Below are 20,215 nucleotides of genomic sequence, written 5' to 3' on the forward strand. Positions count from 1 at the left end.
GGAAAGTAGAGCTCTAGAGAGAAGTCTAAGCAGTGTTTGGAAATCCACAGGGCAGCTTGAGGGGCCTGTGGCAAGAGTGAGATTTATAAAAGTGCAATGACAAAAACCTATTGCAGTAAGGGCCATGCAATGCTGCCTCCTATTTTGGGAATAAAGCCATCTCACCCACCTTCAGCTACCTGACACTGACAAACAAGCTGCCATTACCTCATGTCAGGCAGGATAGGTAGAGGCACCCACACGGAAAATCAAAAGGCGGCATTGCGATTGCTGTATTTTACATCAGCTTCTTGTTCTGTCTTGATGATGGTGCCCTATATTCCAGGGCAATGCTTCTTTGAAGCTCACCCCAGAAATCCCTGACTCGGCTACTATGCTGCCTCTTGAGGCAACATGGTGTAGCAGAAAGTTTAGGAATAATACATGATGAGGATTATTTTAGACTAGAAACTGCAGACGGGAAGGAGGCTCTGAGGAGTAGAATTTGCTTACCCTTTGTTAAGAGACATTTACATTGTAAAGGAAATCTCCACCTGTAAAGGTGTCTCCCTCTCTGTACCAGGAAGATGGGGGGATGACCTTATCTCCAGAAACTCTTAATCAATGCCAAAGGCAAGGACTTAAATCTGCATCTTGTTTACTCTACTTGTGTGGTAATCTCCCATGATGGACTCCCCCTCCACCCCTAACATCCTCCTTTGTCTTTAGATAAAAATAATATTTAAGGTGGAGGCTTCAGCCATTTACTTAATCTGGTTTGATTCTTATCTAAAAATTATAGGACCATTCAATAACCAGACCCCACCTGCACTGATACCATTTTAACAATTATTTTTACACATTCTTTCCTTTGTCTTGTAAAGCGATAACTCACATACCTATGCCTTAAATTTAGCCCTACCTTCAACCCATGTTTGCAGTAGCTCTTACTGCCCATGGGTCCTGTCCCCATGCTATTCCATACTATTCTCTAAATAAAAGAGCACTACTGCCAGACCTTGAGAGTCCAAGAAATCTTTCTTTCGACTCCTCGGCTCACTGAACCCACATCAATACACACATGGGTAAAGTTCTAGCTCTACAATTAACTGGTAAAGGACGTTGAAAAAGTTATAAACTTTTAGCTTCAATTTCTTCAACTAAAAAATGCTGGATAATATATCACTTTTACAGGGCTTTTTGGATAATAAATAAGGGAAAATGAAAATACACCAGAAAAGCACAATTTCTGGCATTTAATGAACTCTCAAATAAATAAAACTTTGTTTCTTTCTTTTTTACTCCCAAATAATATGAAATTAAAAATTGTCAGCACTCTCCTGTTAATACTTTCATGGCTTCAACTTTTCATTCACTCATTCATTCACTCACTCACTTATCTATAAAACTGTAGTTCAGTATATTAATGCATGTGATGTTGATGTATAGTTAATACGGAAAGAGGACAACACTACAGTCAGGGTGTCAATTCACGACGGAGATACATTCTGAGTAATCTGTCATTAGGCTATTGCATTGTTGTGCGAATATGATAGAGTATCATAGAGTGTACTTACACAAACCTAGATGGTATAGCCTACTACACACTTAGGCTATATGGTACTAATTTTATGGGACCACTATCATATATGTGGTCAGTTATTGACCAAAACACCTTTATGTGGTGCACGACGGTAACATACCCTTTAGATCCCCTCCCCTAAAAAAAATTTTTTAAAAAAACAAGGCAGAAAAGTTCTTTCACAAAAAAATCATTTTCTGTCAATTTACCCTCCCTCTAGAGAATATGAATGGGAACTGTGCAGAGAACTAAACATTTGGAAACAAGAGCAGCAGCAAGAGAGGTAATGATAGAGCCAGTTAAGAGAAAGCCAAAGAGATGAGTCAGCAAAATTTATGGCTAATAGGAAGTTGTAAGCAGTTCAGAATGTTAAGTACAGTCCATTTAATTAACAGACTGTATTTTTTCCAATGTATTCCAATAAATAGGAAGTAGTGAAGGAGAAAAGATATATACAGAATAGATTAAAGCAGTGGGATCAGAGAAAGAGCAGAGTTGAGTCTTATTAAAAGATAGGAGAAAACAAAAAAACTGACCAGCTCCTTTCTCAAATCCTGAACGACGTTCCTGTTCCAGCCTTCCTCATGACAAAATGCAGTACTGTTGGCCCTTCACATCAATGGGTTCTGCATCCACAGATTCAGCTAACCAGGGGTTGAAAAGCCTATGATGGTTGCATCTGTACTGAACAAGTACAGACTTTTTTTTCTTGTCATTATTCTCTAAATAATACAGTATAACAACTATTTACACAGCATTTACATTGTATTAGGTATTGTAGGTAATCTAGAGATGATTTAAAGTATATGGGAGGACATGCGTAGGTTATATGCAAATATGACATCATTTTATATAAGGGACTTGAGTATCCAGAGATTCTGGTACCTGCGAGGTCACGCAACCAACACCCAGCTGATACTGAGGGAGGACTGTATAGTTCTTGTTCCTCTCAAGAACTCCCTATGTGCCTCGATTATTAATATGTGTCCTCATATTCAATATCTGATACTTAAGGTATCAGAGAAAATTTCTCTCCTAACAGAAAACGGATAACAGATTTATTAGTCTAAAGATAAATCATTTAAACAGATAAATCAGTACTTTGGTAAGAATAGTTTGCAGCACAGGTGCACACCTTAACTTTCCTATAAAGCCTGGGGATGATTAGTTAGCATTTGAGTTACCCTAAACAGGAATCAACATTGTTGGGACAGCAATGGCCACACTGAAGGTTTTGTCGTGCAAATTTACGCAAGATAGTTCATTAATTAGCATAAGATACACATAAGGTTGGATAGAAAGAGCATGAACCCTAAAGGGCTTGTGAGATCTGTTTGGTTTTGTGTGATCTCTTTTCACAGAAGAAGTTGCCCCATATGACCAAAAGATTGGCTAAGCTTGCCCTTTCATCAGGGTTCTGAAAACTACAGACCACTGGCCCAAAAGGGGCCCATTGCCTGTTTAGTAAATAAAGCTGTACTTGAACACAGCTCATTTGTTTACACATTGTCTTAAGGCTTCTTTGAGGGCCAGCCCAGTGGCATAATCAGTAAATTCTGACACTCTGCTTTGGCTGCGCAGAGTTCACAGGTTCAGATCCTGGGTGCAGACCCAGCACTGCTCATCAAGCCATGCTGTGGTGGCATCCCACATAGAATAGAGGAAGATTGGCATAGATGGTAGCTCAGGGCCAGTCTTCCTCACAAAAAAAAAATCAGTAAATAACATGACTTCTTTGAGGACTTCAACTGCACAGTTTAGTAGTTGTGACAGAGATCGTATAGCCCAGAAAACCTAACATCTTTACTCTTCTGGCCCTTCACAGAGAAAGTTTTCTGAGCCCTGTTTCACATCATTGCATTCGCCTCTGTGGAAGCGTCTACTGCAAGGATTCTGTCAGTTTCTGAGGACTGATGCAAAGGTTTTCAAGCACATACAGCAGGTTGTATGACCATTTTTGTGCCTATTTACTAAAACGAATTTGGTAAATTTGGCCTAAGATTTTCTGATTCTCACCTCTTGGTGAGGTGTGGGAGCAGGGGCCTACAGCCTCCACTGCCTTGTAAGCAGTTCTTCACAGTTGTAATGTCTGTCCCCAAACAGTACCACCCTACCAGGGTGTTTTTTTTTTTTTTCCTCCAGAAAGAAAAAGAAGGAAAGAAAGAGAGAGGGGGAGAAAGGGAGAAGAGGAGGGAAGAAAAATAGAAAGAAGGAAAGAAAAATCAGTCCTGACATCCAGAACTTAGCTGACTCCACAGGTGAGCCTCAACATTACTGCACACTTCTGTGACTTACACGTAAGCCATATTGTTCTATTGGCTATTATCAATCTCAGAACATCCACTTCAGATAGAGTCATCATATAAACTACAAAGTACCAAATATCCTCCTCTCTTGCTAAAGGAGCGACTGTTACTTCTTTACTGATTACAGCTTTATCCTCGCTATTCTCCCTATAGATAAGATCTATTGAGACAGACAACCATAGAATTGTCCCCACTTTCTGACAACACTTATTCCAAAGTGACCCTCCATTTCCTTAACCCTCCCCAAAATTACCCAACCAAAGTCCAAATCCTGCATCAGTATCTTCATAACACCCTCTCACTGAGACAACTCACAGCTCCCCATGGCGTGTGTTCCCCTTTGTTGTGATGGTTAATAAACCCAACTTGTTCAACTGTCGGTACTCCTGGTTGTGTTTGGCTGAAGCACATTGGTAATTCCTTTCCCAGGACCCCTATCTACAAAATAGACAAGTATGCAACCTGGTCTCTGTATGAAGAGGCTGCCAAACTCTGGGAAATATTATATTATCATTTTCTTTAGACAATAAAACATAGCCCTTCTTTTCGGGTTCATTGTATACTTACACTCAGGGCAGGCCTAGCTTAGGACTTTTGCTAGCGTAATTGTCAACTTGAAATGCTCTGGTCAAATTGAGCTATATAATTGAGCAGAGTATTAATGAGATTGCATGAATAATATGAAAAGCCATTAATAAAATTTATATTAATCTCAGAAGGATGGCAAGTATAAAAGAGAGTAATAGAAATGTATACAAATTCTTAACACTAGGGTCCTTGAAGTTAATTTCTTTAGCTGAAGGGCATTTAAACCTAAATTGCTACATTATATAATTCAACTAAAATCACTAAATATTACTTAATGACACATCACTTGGTGAGGCTACTTGACAGTTTTCCTCTGACATGCAATGTCCATAACTTGGGTGCATATTTAACAGAGAAGTCAGACGTTTTTCAAGGTCACTCGAAATATGGAAAGCAAATCCCTTGTTTGTGATATTTGGAACTTATGAAAATTATCATGGTATGATCACTGGGCTCAAATTTCATGACTTATGAGAATATCTGTGCTACTAACACACTTGGATAAGAATTCTTGATATTAGGTTTCTCAAATTTTGCCTATATATTAAAAGTTGTTAAAAGATACAGGTAAGAATTATCTGAATATGTTGGAAATTACTGTCTCAGCCCAAAAATGAGAAAGACAAATAACAGCATTGGAAAATAAGAAAATATTGCATTTTTTCTTCCCCTATCATTTTTCTTCCCTTTTAATTTTCAGTTTCCCTGTAAAACTTTCCTCTTTCATATTTTTCTCTCTTTTATGCTTTTCTCCTTCTCTGACAATAAGCCCACTATTGGTACTTGGTGTCACGGCACAATCCTGAGGCTAGTAAACAGATGTCGGCTGAAATCTACAAAGAACTTGCATAGTCCAGAAATATTATCTTGACAGCTGCTTTTATAATCACCCTTACCTATGTGGACTGTGTAGCCAAAATGTCATAATGATTAGTAGTATGGCTTTCAGTCTTGAAAGTGTCCTAAATTCCCTTTCATAGGAAGCAGGAATTCTTAAGGTAAGCCATATTAAAGGAGGATAGGTGTTCCTTTGGAGTGGCCACCCTCCTAATACTTCTCTCTACATCTTGGTGTCTTTGGTGAAAGAATAAAAATATATATAAATTACACATTTTTATTAATATCAGCAAGAAATTATGATTCTTTTAAAGTTCCGTACTAAAATGTTAAGTTAGGTGACAGTGTGAGTTATAAATATATCAAAGATGAGGGTAATCATAAATAGGAGCCTATTACACAACGAATATAGCTACAAACAGCCCTTGGAAATTCAATTTGGCTGTGAGGGTCTTAGAAATTAAAGAATCTTTTTTGCTTTCCTCCCCTTACTTTTGTCCAGGAGGATCCAGAGGTTGAGATCACCTGCCTGCAAGTTATTTGAGCCAACCATGTGACATGGTTAACAATGACCTCAATAAAAACTCTAATGCCATCTAATGCAAGGAAGCAAAATGTCAGGATCAAAGGAAGTAGCAATAGCTGCAGTCCCTTCTTCCTTGGTCTGATAGTGGAATCTAGAAAACATGTCCTTTGAAGAATGATTATAGGAATTTGATGCTTATCTTGGAAGAGAAAAAGACGTCAAAAGGAAAAAAATGAGGGATGGAAGGAAAAAAGCCCCCAAAGACAGTCTCATTCATTATTAAATTGCTTATCAAATTGGACAGAACTCTGGCCAGCACCTGGAAAGGTCGTATTGGCTCTTAAAAAGTAAGAGTTAAACTTAACCCAAGATTTCTACATCCAGTTTCAATATTCTTTCCATGGCCATTTGCAAGAAGTATTGATTTTAGAATCAATCCTAAAATGAAATATCTGCTTCCTAACTTAATAGCAATTTCAAACAAGTCAACTATTTAATCTCTAAGTGTGTCAATATCCTCATTTGCCAAAAAGCGTAATAGGCAACTTGGAAGGGTGGCGTGAAGATTAAATGAGATAATTTCTGTAAAATTCCAATTACAATGCCTGGCACAGAGTAGAACTCTTTAATTAGTAGTTTTTGATGGTGATGGTGATGATGATGATGATGATGATAAAGATATAACTATCACCACATCAATATATGAAACAGCACTAGGACCTCTCCAAAGTTACGTCAAGGCAAATGTTTCTTTAATATGATGAAGAATTTTCTAAACTTTCAGAGATAATCATATTATTTTGGTTGCAATCCTGAAACTGTGGATTTTATTCTATATTGAATGGGAGGTAATTTTTCTCTTAATGGAAGAGAGAAATATGGTGAAATTTTTGCTTTACAAGGAGAAATCTAATGACATGGTAGAGGATGTGTCATAGACAAAAGAGAGGAGATCCATTCTACATACACATTTCAGAACACAATGTGGATTTTCATTGTGTGCTATACTGGGTCCCTGAATGCCTTCTTTTACCATTGCTACTTGGGGAGACACTCTATTTTGTTAAGGCTCCATACAAATGTCAACTCCTTTGTCACCACAGTAAGTCCATACTATTTCAAAGTAGAACTAACTCATTTTTTCACTACACTCCCAGAACACAAACCACATCTCATTTTGATGTAGATATTTATGTCTAACACGTCATGACATGTTATGTATTGTAGGTGTTTAATAATAAACATCATTTTTGGATAAACAAACTACCAAGATTACAATGATGATGTAGAAAGAAAGGACAGAGAATAGAATATTTCTCCTACCTGGATATTAGGAAGTATTTAAATTCTCATTGAAAACCTTATTTTTACATTTCTTCACTAAAGTATTTAAAGGATCATTTTCTTCATCTTATTTTTATCCATTCTTCAACAAATATAATAAAATAAAATTAAAACTGAGCTCATTGATTTTAATATTTTCTGAAAGACTATGGGAAATAAGATACTTTTCCATAATTGTATATCAGAAGAATTTAATTTCAGCTCTTGATTTCTTATTGCAAAATGAACGACATAATTACATCATAGCTTCATATAATAAAATTCATTTACTGAAGTGAGACTTCAGTACTGTCCCATCACTAAAGATCAATAGATCAGATATAACAAAGGCTAAAACAAAAGGATGCTAATAGTGGAAGTTGAAATTGATTTTATTTCTGTCACCCTTTTATGTATGAAATAGACAAAAAAGAAGCTGGTTTTGGAATCAGATCTGTCTGAGAATGGTGCTGGGTTCTGTCAACTGTGACAGGCTCTGCAATTTTGAAAGTAACCTTAAAATTTCTGATTTGTTATGCTTACAACTGTTAAATGGGAATAACAGTAATTTTTATTTCACAGGATTTTTGTGAGAATCAATTGTCTTTTATTCTGCCAAGGACTGAGGAAATGTCATTAAAACTCTGTCACTATTTTTCCTCTGTTTCAGATGCAAGTATTCACTTTCCACTTTGTGTTAGTCATCTGCTATATTGCATATGTATTTAATTTACTCTACTAAATGAAAAACTCCTTAAGATCAACAACTAGGTCTCTTTTTTTTTTTTAATATATCCTCTACATTCCCTAGCACAATGTCATATACAAAACAGTTGATTAAGAAATATTTGATCATTGAATTAATGACTGAGATAACAAATACAGACTATTTCAAGTATGGCATTTTTTTTAACCAGCCTCAGAAATAGATAGCTATGGTTATTGTGGGTGCTTAATAATAAAGATTCATTGTTGAGATAAACTATCCAGAGAACAATGATGATACAGAAAAGACAGAATATATTTGGTCTACCTGGATATATTGGTATATAGATGAGAAATATTTCTTTAAGAAAAATTATCTAGGGGGCCGGCTCCATGGCCGAGTGGTTAAGTTTGCGCGCTCCACTGCGGTGGCCCAGGATTCGGATCCTGGGTGCGGACATGGCACTGCTCGTCAGGCCATGTTGAGGCTGCGTCCCCCATCCCACAACTAGAAGGATGTGCAACTAAGATATACAACTGTGTATGGGGGGGGGGGGTTGGGGAGATAAAAGCAGGAAAAAAAAAAAAAGATTGGCAACAGTTGTTAGCCCAGGTGTCAATCTTAAAAAAAAAAAGAAAAATTATCTAGATAATTTGTCTGCATATCATTTTACTTATTACTTACATAATGCGTACTCTGTTCCAGGCAGTAACTGAAGTCACTTAAAACTTTTAACTCGTTTAATAATCATACTCAACCTCTGAGGTATAGCTTTTACTATAATTTTCTTTTTATGGATGAAAAAGTTCAACATTGAGATTAAATAAATAACTTGCCCAAGATCACAGAGCTTGTAAATTACAGAGCCAGAATTTGAATTCAGGGAGATCTTCTGTTTCTACGTAGCTAACTGTTATATTATGATGTAATATTTCAAAAAATGTGTTATCCCTACCCTCTTGAAATACAGAGAGTAATTCTTCTGACATTTATAGTAAATATATTAAGGTTATAGTAAAAAAACACTGATAGGAAATTTCCTTTTCCTAGTACTAGTGGCAAGAGAATACTTCATCCACAGATCTTATCCAAGAACATTTGTGTCCTTTTTTCCCCTAGGTGCTTAAACAAATCTCACAACATTTCATCACAAGGTAAATCTTGGGAATCATTCAGTCTCATTTAGAACTGCTCAGTGATGAGTACATGCTATCTGAGATTGCTCCTGCAGTAAATCGCTCAAAGTTATCGACTTGCATATGTAAAGTAAATGCCACTATTGACATGGAAGATACTTCATTTTCTCATGTTTCATTTACTTTCTACATTCTAGGGAGCTAAAATGGCCTTTCATGATAAACTTCTGGAACGCATTGCTTCAGAACATTGCTTATCTATTCTCCAAATAAAAGCCTTATGTTTTTAGATACCATAACTGTGCTTAATAAAATCATTAATGTAAACATAGATTTTTTTGCTGTTGGTTTTTTATGAAAATAGAAAAAGACGGTAATAGATAAACAAAACTGATAGCATATACCACCAAAACATTGACACTAAGGAAATTTATGCATGATGTTATTGAGAAAGAAGGCAAATTATCCCAGAAAAGATAACTTAGAGGCAAAAGGAAAGATGACTATTTTCTTAATTTCCCCTAAGGATGACACATATATAATCAACACTACTCTAGATGTGTAGGAGAACAATTAATATGTAATAGATGCCTGAAGCCTTTTGCAAACTTAAGTATACAATGTAATCACCTGGAGGACATGTTATTATATAAACTTCTGGAACCAAGCCTCAATGCTTTAGATTAAATTGGTCTTGAGTGGCCTGAGAACTTGCATTTCTTACAAGTTTCCAGGTAATTCTGATGCTGCTGATCTGGGACATCACTGTGTCACTTTGAGAATCACTGCTTTAGAGTTTCAGAGCTTAACCTTATCTTGGAACTCTGATGAGGAAAGGCCACCAATTTTAATAACTTTCTCTTTCCAAACATGGAGAAAATGTAGGCTGTCTTGCAAATAAGACCTATGAAATATTTATATTCTTTGAAGGAATCATTTGCATTTTTAAGGTCAATTCAGGCATTATAACTCTTCATACATTTTTTTAATCCATTTTATACTAACTGTTAACTACACTTGGTGATGTACCAGATCTTCACAGCCCTTGTAATTATATTAAGCAAGTCGTGAATATTTGGTTTATTTTTGGTCATTTAAATATGTTCCTATACACTAGAGAACTCATTATTCCTTTTTGTAGCTTTCATATGTATGTCAAAAAACAGCTTATTAATTGTGTTCAATAGTTTATTAATTCATTCAACAAATACATATTGAACCTGTACTTAGTTATTCAGTGATGGTGTTAACATAAGTGAAAAGCTAATAAACAAAACTTTCTCACCTGTAACTTACAATAAAGATTAAAAATAAGTTGAAAATATAATATTTGGGATAGTATAAAGAACAACAACAAAAAAAAACAGACAGAGAATAAGAAATGTCTGGAATGTTGCAATTTAAGATGGGATGTCCTGGGACAGCTTTCCAGAGAAAGCAACATGAGTTAAGGCCTCACGACTTCCATTTTTTTCCAATTTTTAGTTGTCCTATTTTTTTTACTGATTTTTAAAAATATCAATTTAGAGGGCCAGCCTCATGGCCTAGTGGTTGAGTTTGGCACATTCTGCTTTGGTGGGCCAAGTTCACAGGTTCAGATCCTGGGCACGGACCGACACCAGTAGTCAGCCATGCTGTGGCAGTAACCCATATATAAAACAGAGGAAGACTGACACAGAAGGTAACTCAGGGCTAATCTTCCTCAACAACAACAAAAAATCAATTGAGTTTTTTAGTTTTGGTTCTATTTGTTTTCTAATTCCTTTAACAGTTCTACTGATACAGAAGTTATAAATGCTTTATCCTTTGATTGGTTACCTTTGAAAGTTTACATGCCTTTTAAACAAAGTCTAAAGTTGAGGTCTTAGCAGCTTCAGCCCAAAATACTGAACTCCACTCATCCAGTATATTTGGAAATGTTTAACTTTACAAATTAGACTTTTTAAAAAGTACAGTTGTACATGTTTTATTTTTCTCAGTTTTATTAAGGTATAATTTAAATGCATAATATTCACTTTCTAAGTGTATAGATCAATTAACTTTGTCAAGTATATACAGTCATATAAATACCACCACAATTAAGATATAAACAATTCCATCACCTGAAAATGTTCTGTCACGTCGTCTTGTCGTCCATCTCCTTGTCCCAGATCTTGGGGAGCACCAATTTGCTTTCTGCCCCTATAGTTTGGTCTTTTCAAGAATGTTATTTAAATGGAATCATACAGCATGTAGACTTTCAATTCTTGCTTCTTTCTCTTAGCATAATACGTTTAGGGTTCCTTCATATTTTTGTGTGTGTCAGTAGTCTGTTTTTTTTTAATTACTGAGTAATATTCCATTGCATGTATGTACTAGAACTTGTAAAAACCATTTAGCAGTTGAAGGTCATTTGAGTCGTTTTCAATTTGGGATAATCTTGAATAAAACTGCTAGGCATATTTATTACAGATTTTTATGTGAAACTATGTATTCATTACTCTAAGATGAATACTTAAAAGTAGGATTTCTGAGTCATATGATAAATGTAGATTTAACTTTATAAGAAACTGCCAAATTGTTTTCCACATTGGTTGTGCCATTTTACATTCCCACTGGCAACATATAAGAGTTACAGTGATTCTGCAGCCTCATCAGCACTTGGCATTATCATTTGGTTTTCTTTGCCATTCTAATAATGTGTAGTGGTGTTCCATTTTAGTTTTAATTTGCATTTCCATAATGACTAATAATGCTGATCAACTTTTAAAATGTCTCTGTAAATATCTTTTATCATGTAATATTTTTAACTATTGAAGCATTATAAATTGAGATGGATATTTTAAAAAACATTTTACTAACCAATATCTTACAAGTATCATCGACTGTTTTAAAAGCTGAAATAATGACTCAATAATTAAGATGATATTTTTCTGACAAATAACTCAGAACTATGTTATGAAAAAGGTTAAACTAGAAATGACGGTTTATACCAGAGATCAGGAAACACAACCTTTAAAACTTTAACAACTAATCAAAATCAGTCAGTTATAATCACATAAAAATATTCTGATTTCTATTACTGCCTACTTGGCCAAACACTTACAAGAATTAGGTATGACAGTTAAAAACATCATGCATTTCAAGCATTTCACACTAGACTGCTACAAACTGTCCCCTAAGGACTGGCCTTGGAAGTCTCTCTGACCCTCGTTTTCCTCAGACACCAAATAAAAAATTGTACATCACTTACGTTACATGGCTTTGAAACGTTTAAATATCAGCATATATCACAAAAAATAGTATATTATTGATAAATTGATTATAAGCATTAATCAAATACTAAATTATTATTTCACAATCAAATACTAAATGTCTGTAGGATCAGAGATTTTGAAGACTAGCACAGAATTATGCCATTGTGAATTATTAATTATGTGATAAAGTTATATTGACTCTCAGAGCTTGACTTCCTATTTGCAAAATGGTGCTATCAATATCTACCTCACAGGGTTAAATAACCTGTAATATTAATACTCTATCTATTCATATATTAAAAATAGATTCACATCCCTGACTAAGATGTAATTTTCCTTAATATAGTAGTGGACACAAATTTTTGTGAGTTATATTCAGTGCTCCCATGAGGAAGAAATGCACATTCTCATGAATGATAGAGAATAATATAAAAGCTCTAATTTTTGTAATACTGTGGACAAAACCCGATGAAATCCTAAAGAATAAAGGAAGTGAACATCTTCCATCTATCCCTTTCTTTCTACCCATTTTCCAATTCTTTATTTCTATGAGCAACAATTTCTACCCTTATATTTTGCTGAATAATATCCAAAATGAAATTATATGTTTTTCCCTCCAATGAGAATGGTAAGACAGAAAGAGGAAGGATTGATTTAAAGAATAAAAGAATCAAAAGAGCAAGAGAGGGAAGGAAGAATTTAAAAAAAGGAATATTTTTCTACAAAAGTTAATGAGAATGTTTTCAAATCTCAACCTATTAATTAGACATTATTGAATACTAATTATGTGCCATGAACTCTGACGGTTAACAGGAATTAATATCACAAAATCGGGACATATCCATGAGAAGACTGGATAGACAGAAAGGCTTTGCTTCCATAAAATACATAGTTGATAGATAAATTATAAGAAACATACTGTTGAATGTATTACTATGCCCATAAGAAATCTCCAAAGGCAAACACACACACACATGCACGCTGGCACACGTACACATGCATGATGTTAAATTAATATTCTTAAGGAAACACAGAATTTGGTCTACTTTGGAAGACATAACAAGTATCAGAAATCTAGAATTTCAGGATTTTAATGACATAAGGGGAATTGTAGTCTAAGCCCTGTGTTTTCATTAATTCAAGGAGCTGAACCAGAGGCACTAAAAGAAGTCAAGATATTTCAAATGGGTATGCACATATAATGAAAGGTCAAGCTGTGAAAAATCCACTTATAGGCAAAAGTAACCAATAAGAAATCCCATTCATGAAAAAAATTAACAACAGCAAAAGTAATACTGTCTGTTTAAATGTCTCATCAGACACTTCTCCTCACATAAGTCTCATGCGTCAACATATACTACCGTCACTTTCTAGGAACTTTCAAACTGAGATAATAAATTAAAGTAGACTCAGTTAGATAGTGAACTTATAGCCTAATCCAATCTCCTTTACGATGAAAGCATGACCAAAGCAGGGTCCTCAGTATTCCCAAAGGCTGTTTAACAAATTCATATTTAAATAACCAAACATGAAGAAACAAGCCAACAAGCAAGAGTAAGTAGAAGAAAACACAATTAATAATAAACAATAGAGTTTAAGTCTTCAAGACTTGAATTTCTTAGATTGTGAGATTAATAATATGAAGTATCTATATATTAAGGATATAAGATAAAAGAATTATATAAAAAAGCAAGCAACTCATTCTACGAAGCCAACGTTATCCTGATACCAAAATCAGACAAGGACAACATAAAAAAAGAAAATTACAGGTCAATATCACTGATGAATATCGATGCAAAAATCGTCAACAAAATTCTAGCAAACTGAATACAACAATACATTAAAAAGATCATACACCATGATCAAGTGGGTTTCATTCCAGGGATGCAGGGATGGTTCAACATCCACAAATCTATCAACGTGATACAACACATTAAGAAAATGAAGAATAGAAATCACACGATCATCTCAATAGATGCAGAGAAAGCATTCGACAAGATACAGCATCCATTTATGACAAAAACTCTAAATAAAATGGGTATAGAAGGAAAATATCTCAACATAATACAGGCCATATATGACAAACCCACAGCAAATATCATTCTCAATGGAGAAAAACTGAAAGCTACCCCTCTAAGAGCAGGAACCAGACAAGGATGCCCACTGTCACCACTCTTATTTAACATAATACTGGAAGTCCTAGCCAGGGCAATCAGGCAAGAAAAAGAAATAAAAGGGATCTATATTGGAAAAGAAGAAGTGAAACTGTCACTCTTTGCAGATGACATAATTTTATATGTAGAAAATCCTAAAGAATTCACTAAAAAACTTTCAGAAATAACAAATGAATACAGTCAATTCTCAGGATACAAAATCAACATAGAAAAATTGGTTGTGTTTCTATACACTAACAACAAAGTAGCAGAAAGAAAAATCAAGAATACAATCCCAATTGCAATTGCAACAAAAAGGAATAAACTTAACCAAAGAGGTGAGAGATCTGTACACCAAAAACTATAAAACATTGTTGAAAGAAATCGAAGACACAAAGAAATGGAAAGATATTCCGTGCCCTTGGATTAGAAGAATTAATATAGTTAAAATATCCATACTTCCTAAAGCAATCTATAGATTCAATGCAATCCCTATCAAAGTTCCAACAACATTTTCACAAAAATAGAACAAAGAATCCTAAAATTTATATGGAACAACAAAAGATGCCAAATAGCCAAAGCAATCCTGAGAAAAAAAGAACAAAGCTGGAGGTATCACACTCCCTGATTTCAAAATATACTACAAAGCCATACTAACCAAAACAGCATGAAACTGGCACAAAAACAGACACATAGATCAATGGAACAGAATTGAGAGCCCAGAAATAAACCCACACATTTATGGACAGCTAATATTCAACAAGGGAGCCAAGGGCAAACAATGGAGAAAGGAGTATCTCTTCAATAAATGGTGTTGGGAAAACTGGACAGCTACATGCAAAAGAAAGAAAGTAGACGATTCCCTTACAGCATGCACAAAAATCAACTCAAAATGGATTAAAGACTTGAATGTAAGACCGGAAACCATGAAACTTCTAGAAGAAAACATAGGCAGTATGTTCTTTGACATCAGTCTCAGCAGCGTATTTTCAAGTACCATGTCTGACCTGGCAAGGGAAACAAAAGGAAAAATGAACAAATGGGACTACATCAAACTCTTACGTCTCACAACAAAAAACCAAGAACCCAATTTAAAAAATGGACAAAAGATCTGAACAGAGATTTCTCCAAAAAAGATATATGGATGGCCAACAGGCATATGAAAAGATGTTCAACATCATTAGCTATCAGAAAAATGCAAATCAAAACTACAATGAGATATCATCTCACTCTGGTCACAATGGCTATAATTAACAAGACAGGAAACAAGAGTTGGAGAGGATGTAGAGAGAATGGAACCCTTATATACTGCTGGTGGGAGTGCAAACTGGTGCAGCCACTATGGGAAGCAGTATGGAGTATCCTCAGAAAATTTATAATAGATCTACCACATGATCCTGCTATTCTACTGCTGGGTATTTATCCAAAGAACTTGAAAACACAAATGCATAAAAACACATGCACTCCTATGTTCATTGCAGCATTACTCACCATAGCCCAGACTTGGAAGCAACCTAGGTGGCCACCAAGGGACGAATGGATAAAGAAGATGTGGTATATATGCACAAAGGAATACTACTCAGACATAAGAAATGATGAAATCTGGCCATTTGTGACAACATGGATGCACCTTGAGGGTATTATGCTGAGTGAAATAAGTCGGAGGGAGAAAGTCAATACCATATGATCTCACTCATAAGAAGAAGAAAAAAAGAACGACAAACAAACATATGGCAAGAGAGATTGGATTGGTTGTTACCATAGAGGAAGGGGGGAAGAAGGAGGGCAAAAGGGGTGATTAGGCTCACATGTGAGGTGATGGACTATCATTAGTCTTTGGGTGGTGAACATGATGTAATCTACACAGAATTCAAAATATATTGCGATGTGCCTCTGAATGCTATATAATGTTATAATCCAATGTTCCTGTAATAAAAAAAATTTTTTAAAGCAAGCAACAAAGGGCTATGGTACAAACTGAGATAGATTTTGAAAAGAACCAACAGAATTTCTTAAAATAAATGATTGCAAACATTAAAATCTAATGGATATGTTAAATAACTGATTAGACACACTTAAAGAGAGAATTTGTACAATAGAAGCCATTAAAATGACCTCAATAGATGGATAACTATATTATATTTATGGATAAGAAGATGTTATAAGTTTGAGAATGATGTCATTGCTTCCCACATTGATAGTCCAAGAAAATTCTAATTATAGGCTCATCATGTTTATTGGTAAAATTGGTAGTTTGATATCAAAAATTACGGAAGTAGAAAATCAAGAATAACTAAGAACAAAGTGGGGAAAATTTGTTTTGCAGGATATCAAGATTTGTTATAAAGACTTATAAATATACAGTGATTAAGTAGCGTGATAATAGTGTGAATAGACAATTGGAATAGATAAGAGAGCCCCGAAACAGAGTGTGCATATAAGGAAACTTTATATAAGCGAGGATGTTCACTGAAGATTGCTTTTCAATGTATTATTACATAAATGGTCTGAGAGAACAGATTATCCATAAAAAATAAATTAAATTGGATCATATCTCAACTTTACATACATGAAAATGTTTTCCAAACTTTAAAATTAGAAACAGAATATTGAAATTTTTATATTGCATTTAGAAGAATATCATCATGATCTCAAAATTGAGTGAGATTTCTTTAATAAGAAAGAAGAAATTCTTACTAAGTAAATGTTTATTAATTTAAGTATATTAAAATTTGAAACTTATGTCATCAAAGTAATCCATTAATAAAAGTTTAAAAAAAGCAGTCACTGAGCAAGAAAAGATATTTGAATCATATAAAATCAATGAAAAAGTTATATCTAGAACTTTTAAAAAGTGGCAACTGTACAAAAACAATAGAACAGGTGACCCTATAGAAAATAAGTAAACTTCATACAAATCGGCACTTTGGAGAACAGAAAGCACTTATGGTTAAACACATTTAAAAATTAAAATGTGCCAAAGTTATTAAATCAGGAAAATACAAATTCTAATCACACAAGATACCATTTGAAACCCAATAAACTGCCTTTTATTTATTTTTTTTACATTAATAATGCCAAGTGTTGGTGTGGATGTGGAATTCTCAAAATTCAGGACAATGCTCATTGTCATATTTCTAAATGTGATAATAGGCATATTCCATGATACAGCAGGTCCACTGTTGGAGGTCCAACCTAAAAAAACTGTTCCTAACATCGCTATTTGTAGTAGCAGGAGAATAGACTAACTAAATATGTCCATTGACAGGAGAATGAGTATATATGTTTCTTTTTTCAATGATCATTGACGTATAGTGTTTTAGTCAATGAATACTACACATCACCATACTATAGTATAGAATACTATAAATCCTAATAACATATTTATTTTCTGGAATTATTTATATATATATTATGGATGAATCACAACAATATTGTTGAGTGACAAAAGCAAGTCATGAAACACATACAACTTAATGACATTTATATAAAATAAGAAACCCACTATAAATGGGAGATATGTAGTAAGCCAGAATGAAAAGCAAGAGATTGAGAATGACAAAATTCAGAATAGGTATTATCCTTGTGTGTGGCAGAAGACGAATTCAATTGGAAAAGGGGTTTAAAAAGTATTAACAATATTTCATTTCTTAATATAGTGGTGCTTACATTGGTATTTTTTTGTTATTTGTATATTGTGCACACATTGTTTTATCTTAACTATATAAAATATCTCATAAGAGATTTTGTTAATCATCTATGAAAGAATGACTGAGGAGAAATTGTAGACAATTAAAAACTGTTACCTTCAATATATCAAAATCATGTAATACGTTTTGTTTCCATACCCACGATATGGAATTTATTATCAATTGTCCAATACAAAGACAAAATCTATGTGATTTATAATTGGTATTTTAATTTATCAACCTATTAGTCTCCAAAGATTTTCTCTACTTTCATAATTATTTGTAAACTCAGGCAATAATTTTATGCTTATGTTTACTTTTTCATTAACCAAATAACTATTTTAAGTACTGTGTGCCAGGCTCTTTTTTGTCAATGGGTGTACATCACGGAATAATACAGACAAAAATTCTTACCTTTGTGGGGCTTGTATTATGGTAGGAGTGAGACAGGCAAAAAATGTTTTCCCATAGATTAATTACAGTATTAGGTATATGTTAGAATGTAATGAGTAGCATGAAAAAATTAGAGCAGAGCAAAAGGGATTGTGAATGCTGAGAAGATGGCCATTTGTATAATGGCAACAGAATCTCATATGCACTTATAAGATGTGGGATCACTGATTTAGAACATTTCTTCAATTTTCGGTCAAATTCTTTACGTACTTGAGCATTGTTATAGATTAAGACAAAGTCCTCAGAGACCAAAAATATAAAAATGTAAGTGTCTAAGTTTCAAGTTTCTTATTCTGTTCTAACCACTCAAACCTCCGCAAAATATGTTTAAAATAAGTAATTAAAATTCAGTGCCTTGGATGCTTGGATAGCAGAAAAATCTGAAGATATGAATGCTATATTAGAAAAGTAATGTAAATGAAAATAAAAATTATTCATCAGAAGACAATCATTTTGTCTTACATCATACAGGTTTGTGAGACGTTGAGTGGGATCATATGAGGTTTAGGGTCTAAAAATAATTTTCAACTATATATTTCCATTTCAGACTGTAGTTCTTGTAAACTGGAAAGTGCACTGAATTTGGGAGCCTGCAAGTGAGTGAAGACAACCACGAGAACTTTAGTCATCTCACTCGAAACGACAACAACAAAAAGAAGCAGGGTTGGGCGGTGGTTTGCATAAAATGATTCTCAAGGATTATTCCCCCTTTTACTTATTTTTATTAATTTATTTAAGTCCTAAGCAGCTAATTGGTAAATTCTCCTATATACCAGGCACTGTCCTTGGTGATATGTGAGAACTGGGAGCTGGGTCCAAGGACTTTTCATTCCTATTTTATTCTCCATTGTTTTCTATGAATTATCCATGTCTATTGCACAAGGTCCTAAACAGTCTGAACCCTGCCTTCCTTTTTGAGCTCACTCTATTCATTCTCCTCTTTATCTGCACCAGGAACACAGATCTTGTTGCTATCCATGAACAACTCATAATTCTAGAGCCTTACACTCTTTCATTAGAACTCCCTAAAATGTCATCTGAGAAACGTGTATTCTCTCGTCCTTACTAAAATTGTCCATCACTCTCTATTCATTTACACGGGTTTTATTTTGCACATTGCATTTATTATATCTGAAATTATACTGAATATTTAAGTATTTGGCCTTTAGGATATAACAAAATAAAAGAGACACAAAAAAATGAGGGATATATTATTTTAATTGCTTACCAACATGCATTGGTTATTCACAATAGAAATTGGACTAAATCACCAAAAGAAAAAAAGGTATTCTATCTAAGATATTTAATATGACTGTGATACAATACAGCATGTTCAATAAATCAAAGTAAACAATATATATATTCCATTGTGGTAAGGCAACATCTCCAAGTTATAGGACTTTATGAGTTAAGATGGGTGATTGTTTATAGTAAGAAAGTACTGAAATAATTGAGCAGAAAGTTAACAACCTAATCAGTAATTCTTTGGAACGTCTCTACCATTTTTATTATATAAGAGTTTATAAAACTTAAAATTTGGCATGAGAAAAAATGGAATGAAGACAAACAAGAAAAACTCCTATGAACTAGTTGACATTACTGGGACTATGAAATTGAAAAAGAGACCACATTGTGGATCAGAGAAATTTTCAGAGTTGGCAAAGGTAATAATTTTAGGAGCTGGTTATTAAGTTTATGGAT

The 20,215-nt window shown here is 34.2% G+C and overlaps 1 protein-coding gene across 1 annotated transcript in view; it reads right to left on the reverse strand.

The window, feature by feature from the left end:
• Nucleotides 1–20,215, reverse strand: part of SPOCK3 (SPARC (osteonectin), cwcv and kazal like domains proteoglycan 3) — a 461,901-nt gene that overhangs the window by 310,751 nt on the left and 130,935 nt on the right. The window lies entirely within an intron of this gene.

The sequence above is a fragment of the Equus quagga genome, chromosome 3 (assembly GCF_021613505.1).
Source record: "Equus quagga isolate Etosha38 chromosome 3, UCLA_HA_Equagga_1.0, whole genome shotgun sequence".
Classification (NCBI taxonomy): Eukaryota; Metazoa; Chordata; class Mammalia; order Perissodactyla; family Equidae; genus Equus; species Equus quagga.